This window comes from Triticum dicoccoides, chromosome 1A (genome assembly GCF_002162155.2).
Source record: "Triticum dicoccoides isolate Atlit2015 ecotype Zavitan chromosome 1A, WEW_v2.0, whole genome shotgun sequence".
Classification (NCBI taxonomy): Eukaryota; Viridiplantae; Streptophyta; class Magnoliopsida; order Poales; family Poaceae; genus Triticum; species Triticum dicoccoides.
This window is the reverse complement of record NC_041380.1, coordinates 227500073-227518357: the sequence shown is the minus strand read 5'-3', so window position 1 is coordinate 227518357 and position 18285 is coordinate 227500073.

Genomic DNA, 18285 nt, shown 5'->3' with positions numbered 1-18285 from the left:
GATTATGCATCAAGTACAAGAACTGCTCGACAAAGGTTATATACATGAATCCCTTAGTCATTGTGTTGTTCCTATCATTTTAGTGCCGAAAAAGGATGGTACGTCACGTATGTGCGTTGATTGTAGATGCATTAATAATATAACTATTTGTTATCGTCATCCTATTCCTAGGCTAGATGATATGCTTGATGAATTGAGTGGCTCTACAATATTCTCCAAAGTTGATTTGCGCAGTGGATACCATCAAATTCATATGAAATTGGGAGATGAATGGAAAACAACATTTAAAACTAAGTTTGGATTATATGAGTGGTTAGTCATGCCTTTTGGGTTAACTAATGCACCTAGTACTTTCATGAGGTTAATGAACGAAGTTTTACATGCTTTCATCGAACGATTTGTGGTAGTTTACTTTGATGGCATATTGATTTATAGCAAATCTTTGGAGGAACATTTGGAACATTTATGTGATGTTTTTATTGCTCTACGTGATACACGTTTGTTTGGTAACCTTGGAAAGTGCACCTTTTGCACCGACCGAGTATCTTTTCTTGGCTATGTTGTTACTCCACAAGGAATTGAAGTTGATAAAGCCAAGATTGAAGCTATTGAGAGTTGGCCGCAGCCCAAAACGGTCACACAAGTGAGGAGTTTCCTTGGCCTTGCTGGTTTCTATAGGCGTTTCGTGAGAGATTTCAGCACCATTGCTGCACCTCTCAACGAGCTTACAAAGAAGGATGTGCCTTTTGTTTGGGGTACTGGTATTGAACGATAAGTTGACACATGCTCCTTTACTCCAACTTCCTGATTTTAGTAAGACTTTTGAGCTTGAATGTGATGCTAGTGGAATTGGATTAGGAGGTGTGTTATTACAAGATGGCAAACCTGTTGCATACTTTTCTGAAAAATTGAGTGGGCCTAGTCTGAACTATTCTACTTATAACAAAGAATTATATGCTCTTGTTCGGACCTTAGAAACATGGCAACATTATTTATGGCCCAAGGAATTTGTTATACATTCTGGTCATGAATCTTTGAAACACATTAAAAGTCAAGCAAAACTGAACCGTAGACATGCTAAATGGGTTGAATTCATTGAGACTTTTCCTTATGTCATTAAACACAAGAAGGGTAAAGAAAATGTTATTATTGATGCATTGTCTCGTTGTTATACTATGCTTTCACAACTTGACTTTAAAATATTTGGTTTGGAGACCATCAAAGCTCAATATGTGCATGATGCTGAATTTAAAGATGTATTGCAGAATTGTAAGGAAGGGAGAACTTGGAACAAGTTCATTCTTAACGATGGATTTGTGTTTTGTGCTAACAAGCTATGCATTCCAGCTAGCTCTGTTTGTCTTTTGTTGTTGCAGGAGGCGCATGGAGGAGGATTAATGGGACACTTTGGCGTCAAGAAGACAGAGGATATACTTGCTACACATTTCTTTTGGCCAAAGATGAGACGGGATGTTGAGCGTTTTGTTGCTCCCTGCACTACATGTCAAAAAGCTAAGTCACGACTCAATCCTCATGGTTTATATATGCCTTTGCATGTACCTAGTGTTCCTTGGGAGGATATATCTATGGACTTTGTTTTAGGTTTACCTCGAACAAAGAAGGGGAGGGATAGCATATTTGTTGTCGTGGATAGGTTCTCAAAAATGGCACACTTTATACCATGTCATAAAAGCGATGATGTTGTTAATGTTGCTGATTTGTTCTTTCGTGAAATTATTCGCTTGCATGGTGTGCCAAATACTATTGTTTCAGATCGTGATACTAAATTTCTTAGCCACTTTTAGAGATGTTTATGGGCTAAGTTGGGGACTAAGCTGCTTTTTAGTACCACTTGTCACCCCAAACTGATGGACAAACTGAAGTAGTCAATAGAACATTGTCTACTATGCTTAGGGCTGTTTTGAAGAATAACAAGAAAATGTGGGAAGAATGCTTGCCTCATATTGAATTTGCTTATAATCGTTCATTGCATTCTACTACTAAGATGTGCCCTTTTGAAATTGTGTATAGTTTCCTACCTCATGCACCTATTGATTTGTTGCCTCTTCCATCTTCGAAGAAGGTTAATTTTGATGCTAAAAAACATGCTGAATTGATTTTAAAAATGCATGAGTTAACTAAGGAAAACATTGAGCGCATGAATGCTAAATATAAACTTGTTGGAGATAAGTGTAGAAAACATGTTGTGTTTGCACCTGGAGATCTTGTTTGGTTACATTGCGTAAGGATAGATTTCCTAATTTGCGCAAATCAAAGCTAATGCCACGTGCTGATGGTCCTTTTAAGGTGTTAGAGAAAATAAATGATAATGCATATAAACTTGAGCTGCCTGCGGATTTTGGGGTTAGTCCCACTTTTAACATTGCAGATTTGAAGCCTTATTTGGGTGAGGACGATGAACTTTCGTCGAGGACGACTTCATTTCAAGAAGGGGGGGATGATGAGGACATCAATACCATTGTTACACCCATAGCCCCTGCTGCTATACATACTGGACCAATTATGAGAGCTCGTGCACGCCAATTGAATTATCAGGTACTTTCGTTTCTTGGTAACGATTCTAATGTTCATGAGAATATGATGCTGCCTAAATTGGATACATTTGTCGTGCTTACAAATGAAGGGCCTAGCTTGGACAAGAAAGATGAAGCTTGGAACACGTTCAAGCGTGGAGATGATGGCATGCGCAAGGGGATCCAGAACGGAGTTACAAGTGATGATTTCAGGACTTTGAAGCCACCATAAGGAGTGCATGAAGCCTTGGACGAAATATACAAGATGCCACTTCATAAATTTCGTCCAGAGGCTATTTTAGGTGCTGCGTCACCTTATTATTGGGCCAGGCCCATGTATTTTTGAAATACTTAAGTATAGGCTGTTTTTAGAGTCCGTATGTGTGGGAAACAAGAGTTAGGGTTGGTTTCGGACCCCTCCTCCAAGGGCCACGAAATTCCCCCCTCTTCCTCCATAAATACAACCCTTAGGGCGTCGTTTAGACTTTGGATTTTGTTTAGATTAAAAGTTCGCCATAGCTGCAACTTCGCGTACTTCGTTTGTGTCCAACGACCAGACCAAGATGTCACAGAACCCCACCTTGATCAATAAATCTTTCATCTTATATTCGCAATATCCAGAATGCAATCTCAGGTTCTTGCTTGTTCTTCGTTTGCTCACAGGAAACAGACCCTCGTGGTCAGGTTGATCGTGCTCCGGCGTGGTCAATAACCCTCAGAAGTTGGTTTAGCGATTGCTAAGGCGCGACGTCTCGCATGTTCGTAGTCGAATCGTCAAGGTCGACTCCCACAGAAAATGATAGCCACCATCTCATCGAAACATCGGGACACCTTCGCCTCTATCACTGGGAGATGCTCTTGGCTCCTTCCGTTGGTTCTTCTCATCCGTGGACTTGGGGACTTGTCCGTCTTCATGTGCATCTTCGGGAGGACCCTCTTGGTACCTAATCATGCACAACATCTCAGACTTAGGTAGTAGCCATGTCCCATGCATAGGAAGTGGAAGTTTGGAGAGGAGTGAGTTCACCTTATCTTCGATAGCTTTGGCTCGGGCTCGTATCATTGGTCCAAGTGGTGCTGTTGGAGGTGTGGGTGCGTCCATGTGGATGATTTTGGGATGCTCCGCATCACGACTCAAATGGGTGATGCACAGAAAGAGTAGTTGAATATAGATACATTGTTGACAGATGGAATACGTAATGAAGAAAAAGGATTACATGGCATATTCACATATATGATGCCTGGCTACACATGATTGCGTTGTATAATTCACATATATGACATAGAAACTAAACAAGTGGCACTCACAAAGCATGTCTAATCTAACCAGATGACGTAGCAGTGCCAAACACCATATTCATGATATGAGCAATATAACCCTCCCAGGTTAGAGCATACACCTCAGGGAGGGGGGATAGGACATGTCATCTATCTCTGAATCCTCCTCCGAGGAGCTATCTGTAACCAGTAAGATATCTTCTTCGATAGGTACCACTGACTGCTCTAAAGACCTTGTTTTCACTCTACATTTTTTCATCACTGACTCAAATGGCTGATGCACAGGAAGAGTATATGAATGCACAAACATTGTCGACAAATGGAATACATGATGGAAAAAATAGTATGGCATGATACAATTCACATATACGATGACTGGCTAAACAACATGACTCACATATATGATGTCTGGCTAAACAAGATGGCATTACATAATTGATATATATGATATAGAAACGAAACAGGTGGCATTCACACAAAGCATGTCCAAACTAAGCTGATGACATATATGATGTACAAAGTAAGCAATGCATGGTGCCATATGCATGATATGACCAACATCAACATGACAGCTAAAGAGCAAACACATCAGGGGGTAAATAGGAGTGATCTTCTCCCTCTGATCCCCCTCTCAACAGTTATCTTCCTCTAGAATACAATCTGGCAGGGGGGGGGAGCTGCCACTGCGCCCATCATGGAGGAATGCTTGCATGACATTACATTCCCATGCAACGCATCTACATGTTCAGTATGTTTATGTATAATAACTGATAGCATAATAAAAAAACATAGTTAGATTATGCAGAAATCAAGACTTATGGTAGAAACCAGTGGATAGATCCAAAAGTAATGGTAGCAGGCAGATGATAGCTTCAGTTAAAAAAGATAGATGATGGCTCCTCTACTGTTTGTTGCCCACCCAACATGAACCACATAGAAGACCCAAGATGAACTAGATAGTAGACAGAGATACTATTCATTGCTACCTCAATATGTGCCCCACATGCATTTTAGAACTCAAGTTTGAACATTAGGGACTTTGGACCTAACTCAGAGTCTAAGAGGTGAACAGGATGATAAAGTAGCAGGTAATATTAATATGTGTATAACATAAGTAGACACGAAAGAGTGCTACCTCTCTTCTGGAACTATGTAGTCCTCAGGTTCATCTGCTTAGTCGATGATGGTAATGTAGTTGGCATGGCTGCCCGTAGCGGGGAAGAAGATCTAAGGCGGCGAAAGAAGGTCTGTAGGGGGGATCTCTGCTGCTATGGACGCTTCTGCCCATGTATCTGCTCAGGTGGGGTGGATGACGACACAGCAGGAGCGGGACAAACCACACAGAGTTTTCTTTGACACATATCTGTAAATGAAGTAAATCTATAAGGGCTCGTTTGAATTGGAGGATTCTAAAAACACAGGGATGGGAAAAACACATGAATAGGATAGGAATGCACGTGCAAAACAAAGCATTTGCAAACACAAGATTTTTGTCAACCTGGGTGTTTGGGTCATAGGAATTGGAAGAACACAGGAATGTAGAGAAGCATGGTCAAATTAAAGTCAAACCACATGAAAATGTAAAGTGAGAGTCTTATTATGCGACTAATGCACTTAGTATTGTTCATCATGCATAGGAATTTGAAAAGGACGCCCAAGTGGATATTAAAATTCCTACATTTTTTCTTTGAAAGGAACACCAAAGGAAAAAATCCTCCAGTTTTTCTTTGCTCAATTCCTTCTAACACATGCATGAATAGTAGTACCATAAGAAACTTTCCAATTCCTGTGTTTTTCTTCACTTTTTTCTTTAAACCAATGGCGATCCTAGTAGGCAGTCTTCAACAGGCTGAAGCCTACTCTCGAAAAATGTTTTTGTACTACTACTAGTTTGGACCCAACCAACTAGCTCAACTCCTAGGCCCATATACATTCCAACGAATACTATCTTACTGCCTGTTATATGGGAGAAACTATTTGTGTTCTTAGTGTGTCTTCTTGCCTACATAAAGTGGATACTTTTTTAAAAGAAACCTAAAGTTTATCAATATATACTACATGTGCTCTGTTGTACTCTAATTTTTTTTGAGCTTATATGGACAACATAAGTCGGTCCATTATTCTGGTTAAAAAATTATATCTTAAAAAAGTTAGTAATAGTACATGTTCCCGTTGTGATCTAAATTTTTGTGATCTTATTTGGTCCACGTGATTATGAGATAGTGGTTATCTTCCTAAAATGATACAAATGGTGGTTCAAAAGAGCATTTAGTTTTCTTCCTATTAACTTTGAGACCACCCTCCATTTCTTCCTAGATTTGCAACTACTTTGAACCAAAGAACCCCTAAGGGTTCGACATGAATGTAGAGTAAAAAAGCGATGCAACGAGTGTACAACCTCTGGCGTAGCCTTGTCGACCTCAACACCATGGATTGCTCGTGGAGGATGGTGTGGCTGGTGTGACTGTCAGAGGCGGGGAAGAAGATTTGAAGTGCCTGGAGACGGCACCAAGTGTACTACTCCTCTGTGATGGACGGTTCCGTCGTCGGAGCAGCTCGAGTGAGGCGTACAACGACGAGGCTGAAGCATGAAAAGACAGACAACATTAATCTAAAGTGGCTTCCAATAGCACTTGGAATAGATGATGTAAAATACATCACCAAAAAGTGCTAGATGTAAAATGCATCAACCGCGCCCTGGCGCCTCCAACAGATGATGTAAAAACCGTTGACTCTAAACTTAATTGAAGAAACTGCATTTTACAGTCAAAACTAAATTTTACTGTTGAAACTGAATTGTACCGACGAAACTGAATTTTATTGTCCAAATTGATTGCACTAGTAGCAGAGCACTGCGATAAAAGTTTAGGGCACTCGAGCAATTGTAGAAGAGAAGCAATGATCTAAATCAACAGTTGATCGAGCTGGGAAGGCACTAGCAGAGAGCAGCTCATGCAGCAGCAGCTGCTCCCCGAGTAGCAGTGTGAGCAAGAGCTAAAGCAACAACTCGTGTAGTTGCAGCAGGTCGTGTAGTAGCAGCAGAGCGCGACTAAGAGCAAGAGAAAAGTAGAGAAGCAACACGAATGAGAGCAAAAGCAGAGCAGTAGCACGACTGACAACAAGAGCAGAGCAGCAGCGCGAGCGAGAGACAGAGCAGCAGCAGCAGTGCGAGCAAGAGCCAGAGCAGCAACATGACCAACAAGAAGATTAGAGTAGCAGCAGCGCAAATGAGAACTGGAGCAACAGCAACTACTGCTGGTGTGGACGTCGCTACTGAGGGAGCAATGACATGGGGGAGAGATGCTGTGGAGGAAGTGGCTGGTGATGGGGTCATCGATAGAGACCTGCCATGGCTGCTCGGTATCGAGCACCGGCAGCCCCATGAGATTCAATAAAATATAAATTGCAGCGGTGAGTGTACAACCTCCTTGGTGGCGCCGAGTAGGACTTAGCATCATCGGAGGAATTGGTGAGGATGCTCCAATTCCGGTGGGGCAGGTGAAGATGGCGTTGTGGCAATGGAGGTGGCACGATAGATGAGGCGAACATCGGGGCAACTCCTTGGAGGTGGAGGATGGGGCGGCTGAACCGACGGGACAAAAAGATCAACGACGGATCCTCATCCGTTGCGGTGGATGAGGGACGTTGAGTTGTTGTTGTGGAGGGCAATGTCGAGGAGCTCCGGCTGGGCGGCGGCCGGGAGGCCGACGTAGGAGCGTGAATTTCTCAGGGTTTGGAGGCCTCGATGTATGAATGGGGGGAATGAAGGGAAGGGGAGGGGAGCCATTGAAATGTGGGGTAAGTTATGAAAGTACACCCACCTGTTTTGACTACGCGACATCGAGGCGGCATTTCTGGCTGAGAGGTAGAAGGGGGATTTCACGTGTCTAGGCTGCGCGATCGATTTCGAATGAGGAGGCAGTTTTTTCGCGCGTTGAAATTTCGCTATAACAAGGCGTGACGCGGGTTGAAAAGGTGAGAGTTCCGCAGCAGAAGAGACAAGAGATACTCTAGCTTGAAAATTTTGGGATAAGAAGGCGCGGATTCCATGTTCGGGAGAACAGACTTAACACATACATAAAAAGAGAATTCATACAAGACAAAAGAGAGTCATGTCCCCTTTTATTATATTGCAATGAATGCCATTCAAAAAGTAGAAGAAAAAAATTAAAAAAACTACAAGAAAAAATTAAAAAATTGGGGGAACAAGATTAGTGTGTACAGTACCAAATCAATTCACACTTCCCTCAACAACAACAAAAGCAAATCAATTCACACCACAAGGAAGAGTCATGTCCCATTTTATATGACTACAAATGCCAGTATCTTGAATTTCAAATTTTTAACCCATGTTATGTTGAATTCGAATATATCAGGTGATCTTGTGGTGTATAATTGATGTAGTCCTACATTTTGATCTTCCCATCTTATATGAACATTTTACTTCATCCAATGAATATATATTGTCGTCTACCATATGGACTAAATTCAATAAATTTTCCCTATTTGAATATGATTGTTGGCAAGTTATACCATCATTCAAAAATTATCTTGATAACATAAAACATGCATATAGTAGTTATCCTATTTAAATATGAACTACATGTACCTTACGATCTCCAATTCAAAAATTTGTATCCATTTTAGGTTGAATTCAAATCACGGTACATTTCATGATCTAGGTAGCCAAATATCAGAATAATATAAACCATGTTTTCATATGTATAATCTGTTTAACACACACAACAATGCATCCCCCCCTCCGCCGCACACTCACACACACTCACACACACAACATTTAGATGTGAAAGTCACACATTATCTTAGATTCAAATAGTTATGTCCATGCATGGATACAATGTGTTCAGATGATGCCTGCCATTGGTATCTCAAATTCAAATCGGTTTGGGCTTGTTCGATGTGTATATAATATATATCATATTTGATTCAAAACCACACCACATATCTCCATTATATTCATGGATGCATCAGTTACAAAAATCATGATATCTTATTCAAATATTTGAATCCACTTTTATATTGATTATCGTCTCTACGAGTCACTGGTACAACGAGGTGCTATACAAATGGTTTTTAACCCCTTTCCGCGACGACATTTGGAACCGTCGCCCAGTGAGTGAGTGCGATAGGGGGTCCTTCCCACACGACTTAGAAACCGTTGGGGATATGGACCCATGATCCAGAGGCCTTACAAAATGTAATCGTGTGCGATGCAGCACACACTAAATTCTTTCGCACGTGTGGGATTGGTGATTAAACATTTCTAATGAAGTAGTAAAACCAAATGGTATGTTGTAATGAACCGTTTGGGAAACAGTATATAAGGCACACGGGCCAACATATGAACTGCGTGCTATATGTGCCCCATTGCACATGAGTTTTCTGCGGAACCAGTCTGCCATGCAAGACTCCATCGCACATGTTTCCCAACATTTACCGTGTGCGATAATGTTCTATCACAAACAGTTCAGGAGCCCCTTCGCACACATACAAGTGATGAAGACCGTTTATGATTTGATATGTATTAGCGATGGTTGCGGCAAGAGTAACGTGTGCTTTTCATTTGGGATCCCACACGTTTCCTGGAAAATTTACGACTGGGATTGTATTTTACATTTGGCATGGTTTACTCTGAGCTCTCGTATGCGATAACATGATATCACAAACGGTTCCGGAGGCCCTACGCACATGTAGTAGTGCTGCAAATTGCTTGCAATCTTCTATGTATCACAGACGGTTCCGCTACAATTTACATATGCTTTCCAATGTGGATCGCACACACTCATTTAGTTGAACTGTGCGGGGAGCAATTGCTAGGTTAAAACAAAAATATCCCATTTTGAATCGGCATGCAAAAAGCAAATTCGCCATAATATTCAATTAAACAAATAGTGTCCATAGGAAGAACATTCATCAGATTTCGCAACAATTGCAATTGAACATATGGTAGCTAAATTCCAATGATTTGTCGACACATATATGCATTACATAATTAATCATGGTGTATGAAATACAAAGACCTCATCAGATGGGAAAAATGTATCCATTCGTATATGTTTAGCGGCAAACTCTTACTCAATGTTTCAAGAGAACGCATGCTGAAATCTTCATTATCACCAGTGGGATTGTTGTAGTGATTCAGGAAGAAGGCGTTGATAAATCTCCGAACCATTAGCAATTCACCAGCGGTGTCGTGGAATTGTCATGGCAAATGTCCTAGCGGAAGGACTTAGCCGTGGAGCCATCACAACTAGGTTATCTTAAAGGGGTTTAATCGGGACAAAGGACCCAGAGGGTTTATAATGGTTCAGCCCCTCGCAGTGGAGGTAACAAGGCCTACTCCAGTTTGGGATTGTATTACTTGGGTTTCGATTAACAGGGAGCGAATACGCTTGACCTATGATGAGGACATCAATACCATTGTTACACCCACAGCCCCTGCTGCTATACATACTTGACCAATTACTAGAGCTCGCGCACGCCAATTGAATTATCAGCTACTTTTGTTTCTTGGTAAAGATTCTAATGTTCATGAGAATATGACGCTGCCTAAATTGGATACATTTGTCTTGCTTACAAATGAAGGGCCTAGCTTGGACAAGAAAGATGAACCTTGGAACAAGTTCAAGCGTGGAGATGATGGCATGCGCAAGGGGATCCTGAACGGAATTACAAGTGATGATTTCAGGACTTCGAAGCCACCATAAGGAGTGCATGAAGCCTTGGACGAAATATACAAGATGCCACTTCATAAATTTTGTCCAGAGGCTATTTTAGGTTCTGCGTCACCTTATTATTGGGCCAGGCCCATGTATTTTCGAAATACTTAAGTATAGGTTGTTTTTAGAGTCCGTATGTGTGGGGAAACAAGAGTTAGGGTTGGTTTCAGACCCCTCCTCCAAGGGCCACGAAATTCTCCCCTCTTCCTCCATATATACAGCCCTTAGGGCGTCGTTTAGACTTCGGGTTTTGTTTAGATTAAAAGTTCGCCGTAGCTGCAACTTCGCGTACTTCGTTTGTGTCCAACGACCAGACCAAGACGTCACAGAACCCCACCTTGATCAATAAAGATTTCATCTTATATTCGCAATATCCAGATTGCAATCTCAGTTTCTTGCTTGTTCTTCATTTGCTCGCAGGAAACAGGCCCTCGTGGTCAGGTTGATCATGCTCCGGCGTGGTCAATAACCCCTCAGAGTTGGTTTAGCGATTGCTAAGGCGCGACGTCCTCGCACGTTCGTAGTCGGATCGTCAAAGTCGACTTCCTCTAAAACGATAGCCACTATCTCATCAAAAGACGGGACACCTTTGCCTCTATCAAGTGGTATCAGATTTCCAGGTTGCTCGGTGAGATTTTACAGTTTTTCGTAGTTTAGGTCCAGTCTGTAAGTGCACCTAGTGCCCCTTAGTGATTTTGGTGTATTGAAGACTTATAGATTAAGGGACTCATGCGCTTGTGAGTGTACACAGGTCTATAAGTCTATGAGGAGTTTGATATTTACAGGAAAAGTCGACCCCTAAAAATGAATATCTTCGACTGAAGATTTTGGTATTTCTGAAGACTTTCATGAAGACTTTGAAAGTGAAGAAAATGGTGTGACTGTGAAGACTTGGTATTCATTCGAGGAATATGAAGCTTGAAGACTTTCGTTTTCATAGTTTTGTTTTTCTCTTTCTTGAGTCATAGGAAACACCGTACTGTTAAAAGGGTCGAGGAAATACTAAGGAAAATTTTCCATGTGATGCTCAACTCAAAATCCTACACCTACCAATCCCTTCGAGTGAAGCCATTGGAAATCTCATACAGTTCAGTCAATTTCTTCAGTGACAGAGACGAATTTCTTCTGGTCTCTGAGGAATTTGTCCTGACTGAGAAGTTAGGAATTCGCCAGTGCGGATTGCCTACACGGTGAGGAACATGATAGCCCTAAGGATTTTGCTACTCAAAATTCCGACCGTTGCTGTGCTATGCGCCAGCTGTCCCAAAATATCTATCCACCTAACAGTCATATCATTGAAGGGCATTTATGTCTTATCATGTCGGGCTGCTCCCTAGGCTATAAATAGCCGCCTCCTACAACCACTAGATGGTTGTCTGCTTCGAGAGAAACTGACACTTGTCATTTGAGAGCAACCCATCCTCTGAGGACTTTGAGCGAAAATCATCAAGTGAGGAAAAACCAAAAACCCAAAACCCAAACACCTACAAACCCCAAGTGATTAAGCATCACTGAAGAGATTGATCCTGCGTGGATCCAATGCTTGTTACCTTTGAAGACTGTGCTTCTTCCAGACGGTTAGGCGTCATGGTCTAGAGCATCCAAGAGGAATTGTGGATCGCCGAGTGACCAAGTTTGTGAAGGTTTGGAAGTCGCCTGAAGACTTACCACGAGTGATTGGACGAGGTCTGTGTGACCTTAGTTCAAGGAGAATACGGTGAGGACTGGGTGTCCTGAGCTGCGTGTTTAGGACTGTGTGTCCGGGACTGTGTGTCCTCGAGTTTAAATACTCAGCCGCTCCAACCAGACGTACAACTAAGACAGCAGTTGGAACTGGTCTACCAAATCATTGTGTTCACCAAGCTTACTGGTTCTATTTCCTCAACTCTTTCATTTCCTCATAATGGTGTTGTGTGCTTCTTCATATCTGTGTTTGAAGACTTTGACTGAAGACTTTCTCAATTTCCTCAGTTCAATTTCTTCAGTCTGTTTGTCTTTATCCTATGTTATCCTGTGATTACGCTTCATGTACTCTGTGCCTGTCTTCATTTCATCATGATGACTATGCTTGTATTCTGTTATGTTTACTTTTGAGTACTTATTTCGCTACTAGTAGTTCTTCGCTAAGGAATTTCCTCACCGGCAAATTCCTCAGTGAAGAATTTCATAAAAATCGCCTATTCAACCCCCCCCCTCTAGTCGATATAAAGCCCTTTCAATTGGTATCAGAGCAAGGTACTCCCTTGTTTTGTGTGATTTTGGTTTAACCGCCTGGAGTTTTAGTTATGTCGACCGCAGGTATGACGAAAGTGACATGCCCCATCTTTGACGGTCACGAGTATCCCAAGTGGAAGGCCATGATGAAGAAACGCCTCATGGCGATGAACAGCGAGCTGTGGATCGTCACTGAGATTGGTCTGACCGATCTATGCAAGATGGAGGAAGTTGATGACATTCGCAAGTACACTCTTCTGAACCTTACGGCAAAGGATGTCATCTGCTCCAGTCTGTCACAAAATCAGTTCAGGAATATCATGCATCTCGATCATGCGAAGCTCGTCTGGGACCGTCTCTCTGAGGTCTATGAAGGTCATCGAACCTGTCATGATCCTTGGTTTGAGGACTTCAAGGAATCTCTCAAAGCGATGACATTCGAACCAGAATCATCATCTTCTGCATCATGTCTTATGGCAAAAGATGCTGAGGTAACTGAATGCTACCTATCTGAGTCTAGTGATGATGAATCTGGTGATGAATTTGGACCCAGCTATGTCAAACTTGCTTCCCTTGCCACTAAACAACAAAGAGCTTTGGAAAAGGTTTACTACATGCTAAATAAGAGTGATGATATGTTGGGTGAAGAAATGGATCAGTCAAAAGCTTTGGCTGAAAGTCTTCAGAGACTTCAGCCTAAGTATGACACCCTTCAAGATCAACATAACACTCTCTTATCTGATCATGAGAAGCTTTCTTATGAATTTCTTCAAAGAAAGCAAGACCTTGAGAAGCTAAGAGTGAGTTATGAAGATCTTCAGAAGGAGCGCGATTCATTACTTGCTCAACAAATCAGCGCTTCTCAAGAAGAATTTGCTCCTCCATGCTTGAAGTGCATTGAATGTGAATCTACTAATTCTTCACCTGAATGTTCAAATGCTGCTAATGTTTCAAATTCTTCACATGCCTCTGCTATCACTAATTCCTCATCTGAGGACATTGCTAGTATCACTGACGATGTAGGGCTGAAGGAATTGTACACGACAGGCATGTACAAAAGCCTCAAAGGGCATCAGGCTCTTTGTGATGTGCTTAAAAAACAGATCCTCAACAGGAACCCTAGGAAAGAGGGTATTGCCTTTGAGAGGAAACTCAATGCTGATGGTACATATTAAAAGCCTGAGCAGTACCCCAAAACTACACGGGTTGCTGCAAAGGGACCTCCAGTTGATCCATCTAACTTATCTGGATTTGCATGTGAATCTCCTCATTCTGATGATGAGTCAATTGACTCCAACTATAAACTGTTCAAAAATCAGAATGGTGAAGTATTTGCTAGATATATTGGCACTAACTGCAGGAACGGCTCCCCTACGAAGAAAATCTGGGTTCCCAAAAGATGCCTTGAAAATCTTCAGGTGAATGTCATCATGACACCACCTGTGAAGAACAGGAACCCCAGATCAAATTCTTCATATGGACAAAATTCTTCATACGGATTCAAGTCCTCATACGGACCAAATTCCTCATATGGATCAAAGTCCTCATATGAACATCAGAGTGCTAACCCGTCTGTTTTGCACGGAAGATCTAAGGATTATGGATATGTGCATTATTCTTCAAATCATTATGTCCATAAGTCCTCGAAGAATTTCTCTGCATATTCTTATGCTTACTCTAACCCCTCTTATGTGAAACGAAATGGACTGGCTTCTATGCCATCCTTCTTGTATGGAGCTCGCAGAATGATGAACTCTTTGCCACCCCTTCAGATGTGGGTGGTGAAGAAAAAGAACTAATCTCTTCTGCATGGTCAGGTCTCCAGACGCACGTAATTGTCTGAAGAATTTGCTGGAGACCTGAGCATGCCTGATAGGACGCAGGCTAATCATGAAGAAATGAACTTTCATTTCTCATGTCCTCATATTGCTTTATCAGTTCTTTTACTTGATGAAATTGATCTGATGAATTGATGTCATATTCTTCACTGATGAAGTATATGAGTTTGTAAGCTGCACTAATTCGTCTGCAGGATGGTCAACCCAAAGCCACTGAGTGGGTCCTCGATAGTGGATGTACAAACCACATGACTGGTGACAAGAATATATTGATGGATGCTCCATTATCTTCGTCGCATCTGAAGCATATCATCTTTGCTGACAAAGGCAAAAGTCAGGTATTGGGTCTAGGTAAGGTTACGATTACCAAGGATCGACACATGGACAAAGTCATGCTTGTTGAGTCCTTAGGATACAACCTTATGTCCGTCTCAATGCTTTGTGATCTTGATATGGTTGTTGTCCTTGGCAAGTACCGTTGTGTTGTGGTTATGGAAGTCGACAATTCCAAAGTCTTCGAAGGCTTTAGGAGAGGAGACCTGTATATTGTTGATTTCTCTACAGGACCACAACCAGCCGTGTGCTTACTTGCAAAAGCTTGAGAAGGCTGGCTCTAGCATCGATGACTTGGTCATGCAGGCATGAGGAATTTGTACACGCTTGCGAAGAAGAAGCATGTCATTGGCATCGAGAATGTCAAACTCCTCAAGGATCACCTATGCGGAGCGTGTGAAGCTGGGAAGATGACGAAGGCCAAGCATCCAGCAAAGACTATCATGACCACCACTCGCCCGTTTGAATTGCTTCACATGGATCTCTTTGGTCCTAATCATTATTCTGCTATTTCAAATGAAGCATCTCAGTATGGCTTTGTTATTGTTGATGATTATTCTCGCTACACATGGGTACACCTTGTTACTTACAAACATGAAGTGCAGGAAGTCTTCAAACGATTTTCCTCGAGGGCTTCAACCAACTTCGGTGTGAAGATCAAGCACATCAGAAGTGACAATGGCACTGAATTCAAGAATTCTGGTCTCAATGACTATCTTGATGAACTTGGTATTACTCATGAGTTATCTGCTCCTTACACTCCTCAGCAGAATGGCGTCGTGGAGCGCAAGAACAGGACTCTTGTTGAGATGGCTCGCACTATGCTTGATGAATACAAAACGCCTCGTCGTTTCTGGAGTGAGGCAATTGATACTGCGTGCCACATCATCAACAGAGTATATCTTCACAAATTCTTCAAAAAGACTCCCTATGAACTCCTCACTGATAAGAAACCCAATGTAAGTTATTTCAAAGTCTTCGGTGCTAAATGTTGGATTAGAGATCCTCACCACAACTCAAAATTTGCACCGAAAGCACATGAAGTTTTTATGCTTGGTTACGGAAAGGACTCGCACACCTACAGAGTCTTCAACAACGTTCTTCACAAAGTTGTTGAAACTGTAGATGTGCGGTTCGATGAAACTAATGGCTCGCAAAGAAAGCACCTACCTACTGTGATAGATGAACCAGCACTTGAGGAAACTATCAAGTTCAAGGCTACTGAGGATGTCATTCCTACTGAAGAATCTGCTGAAGAATTCATTCCAGAACATGAAGAACGTCGGGTTAATGCACCTGAAGAAAATGGTGCTGAAGAAACCACTGATCAAATTCTTCAACGACAACCAGCTCATCCTCGCATTGCAAAATAAGTGCAAGTTGAAAAGATCATCAATGACATCAAAGCGCCAGGTCCTCTCACACGCTCAAAAGCTTCACATTTCTATAACTTTTGGGGGCACTATGCTTTTGTCTCTATAACAGAGCCCACTAAGGTAGATGAAGCATTTCTGGAGCCTAAGTGGATTCAGGCCATGCAAGAAGAATTACATCAATTCGAGCTCAACACTGTCTGGGAACTAGTCAACCGCCTAGATCCTCGCAAGCACAATATCATCGGCACAAAGTGGATCTACCGCAACAAGCAAGATGAAAATGGCCTTGTGGTGAGGAATAAGGCACGGCTTGTAGCTCAAGGCTACACACAGGTTGAAGGAATTGATTTCGATGAAACTTTTGCACCTGTTGCTAGACTTGAGGCTATTCGCATATTACTTTCTTATGCTAACCATCATGATATCACTTTATATCAAATGGATGTGAAAAGTGCATTCCTCAATGGTAAGCTTGAGGAAGAAGTATATGTTGCTCAACCCCCGGGTTTTGAAGATCCAAAGAATCCTGACAAAGTCTTCAGACTCAACAAGGCCCTCTATGGCCTCAAGCAGGCCCCACGGGCTTGGTATGATACCTTGAAGGAACTCCTCATGAAGAAAGGCTTCAAACCCGGTTCACTCGACCTACTCTTTTCACTAAATATTATGATGGTGAATTGTTTGTGTGCCAAATATATGTTGATGATATTATCTTTGGTTGTACTGACCAACATTATAGTGATGAATTTGCCTATATGATGAGTGAAGAATATCAAATGTCTAGGATGGGAGAGTTGAAATTCTTCTTAGGTCTTCAAATTCGTCAACAACGCAATGGCATATTCATATCTCAGGAGAAATACCTCAAGGATGTACTAAGGAAATTCGGCATGCAAGATTGCAAAGGCGTCAAAATTCCTATGCCCACAAATGGCCACCTGTGCACTGATGAAAATGGTATTGACTTTGATCATAAGGTATACCGCTCCACGATAGGTTCCTTATTGTACTTATGTGCATCTAGGCCAGATATAATGCTTAGTGTTTGCATGTGTGCCCGATTTCAAGCTACACCGAAGGAATCACACCATAAGGCTGTGAAGCATATTCTTCGATATCTAGCTCACACAACAACACTTGGATTATGGTACCCCAAGGGCTCGGCTTTTGATCTCATTAGATATTCTGACTCTGACTATGCTGGTGATCGTGTGAACCGCAAGTCAACATCTGATACATGTCATTTCCTCGGACGATCTTTGGTCTGTTGGTCCTCGAAGAAACAGAACTGCGTATCACTATCTACTGCTAAAGCTGAGTACATTGCCGCTGGCTCTTGCTGTGCCCAATTGCTATGGATGAAGCAAACTCTCAAGGACTATGGCGTCAACATGAAGAATGTGCATCTCTTCTGTGACAATGAGAGTGCCATCAAGATTGCTCACAACCCAGTTCAGCACTCGAAGACAAAGCACATTCAGATTCGTCATCATTTTATTCGTGATCATGTGTTGAAGGGTGACATTTCTATTAAGCATGTGAAGACTGAAGAACAGCTAGCTGATATCTTCACAAAGCCCTTGGATGAGAAGATATTTAGCAAGTTGCGGTGTGAGCTAAATATCCTAGAATCTTCGAATGTTCTTTGAAAAGGACACTCATCCTAACACTTACGCAAAATTGATGACTTAGATGTGCAACACATGAAGAAACGTTTTTCTTCAATCAATGAAGAATAACACTCTTAGTGTGAAGAATTTGATTCTCAGAACCCTACGATAATTGTACGCGGTGTCTGAAATCATCATTCTTATACGGTGGGTCACGCCACCACCAAAAGTTGAAATTCCTCAAATTATTCATATTCTTCAACTTTGCATAGTCTTCACTAGTTCCGTCGTTTTTCTTCATTGGCTATATATATATATACATATACATATATATATATATATATATATATATATATATATAT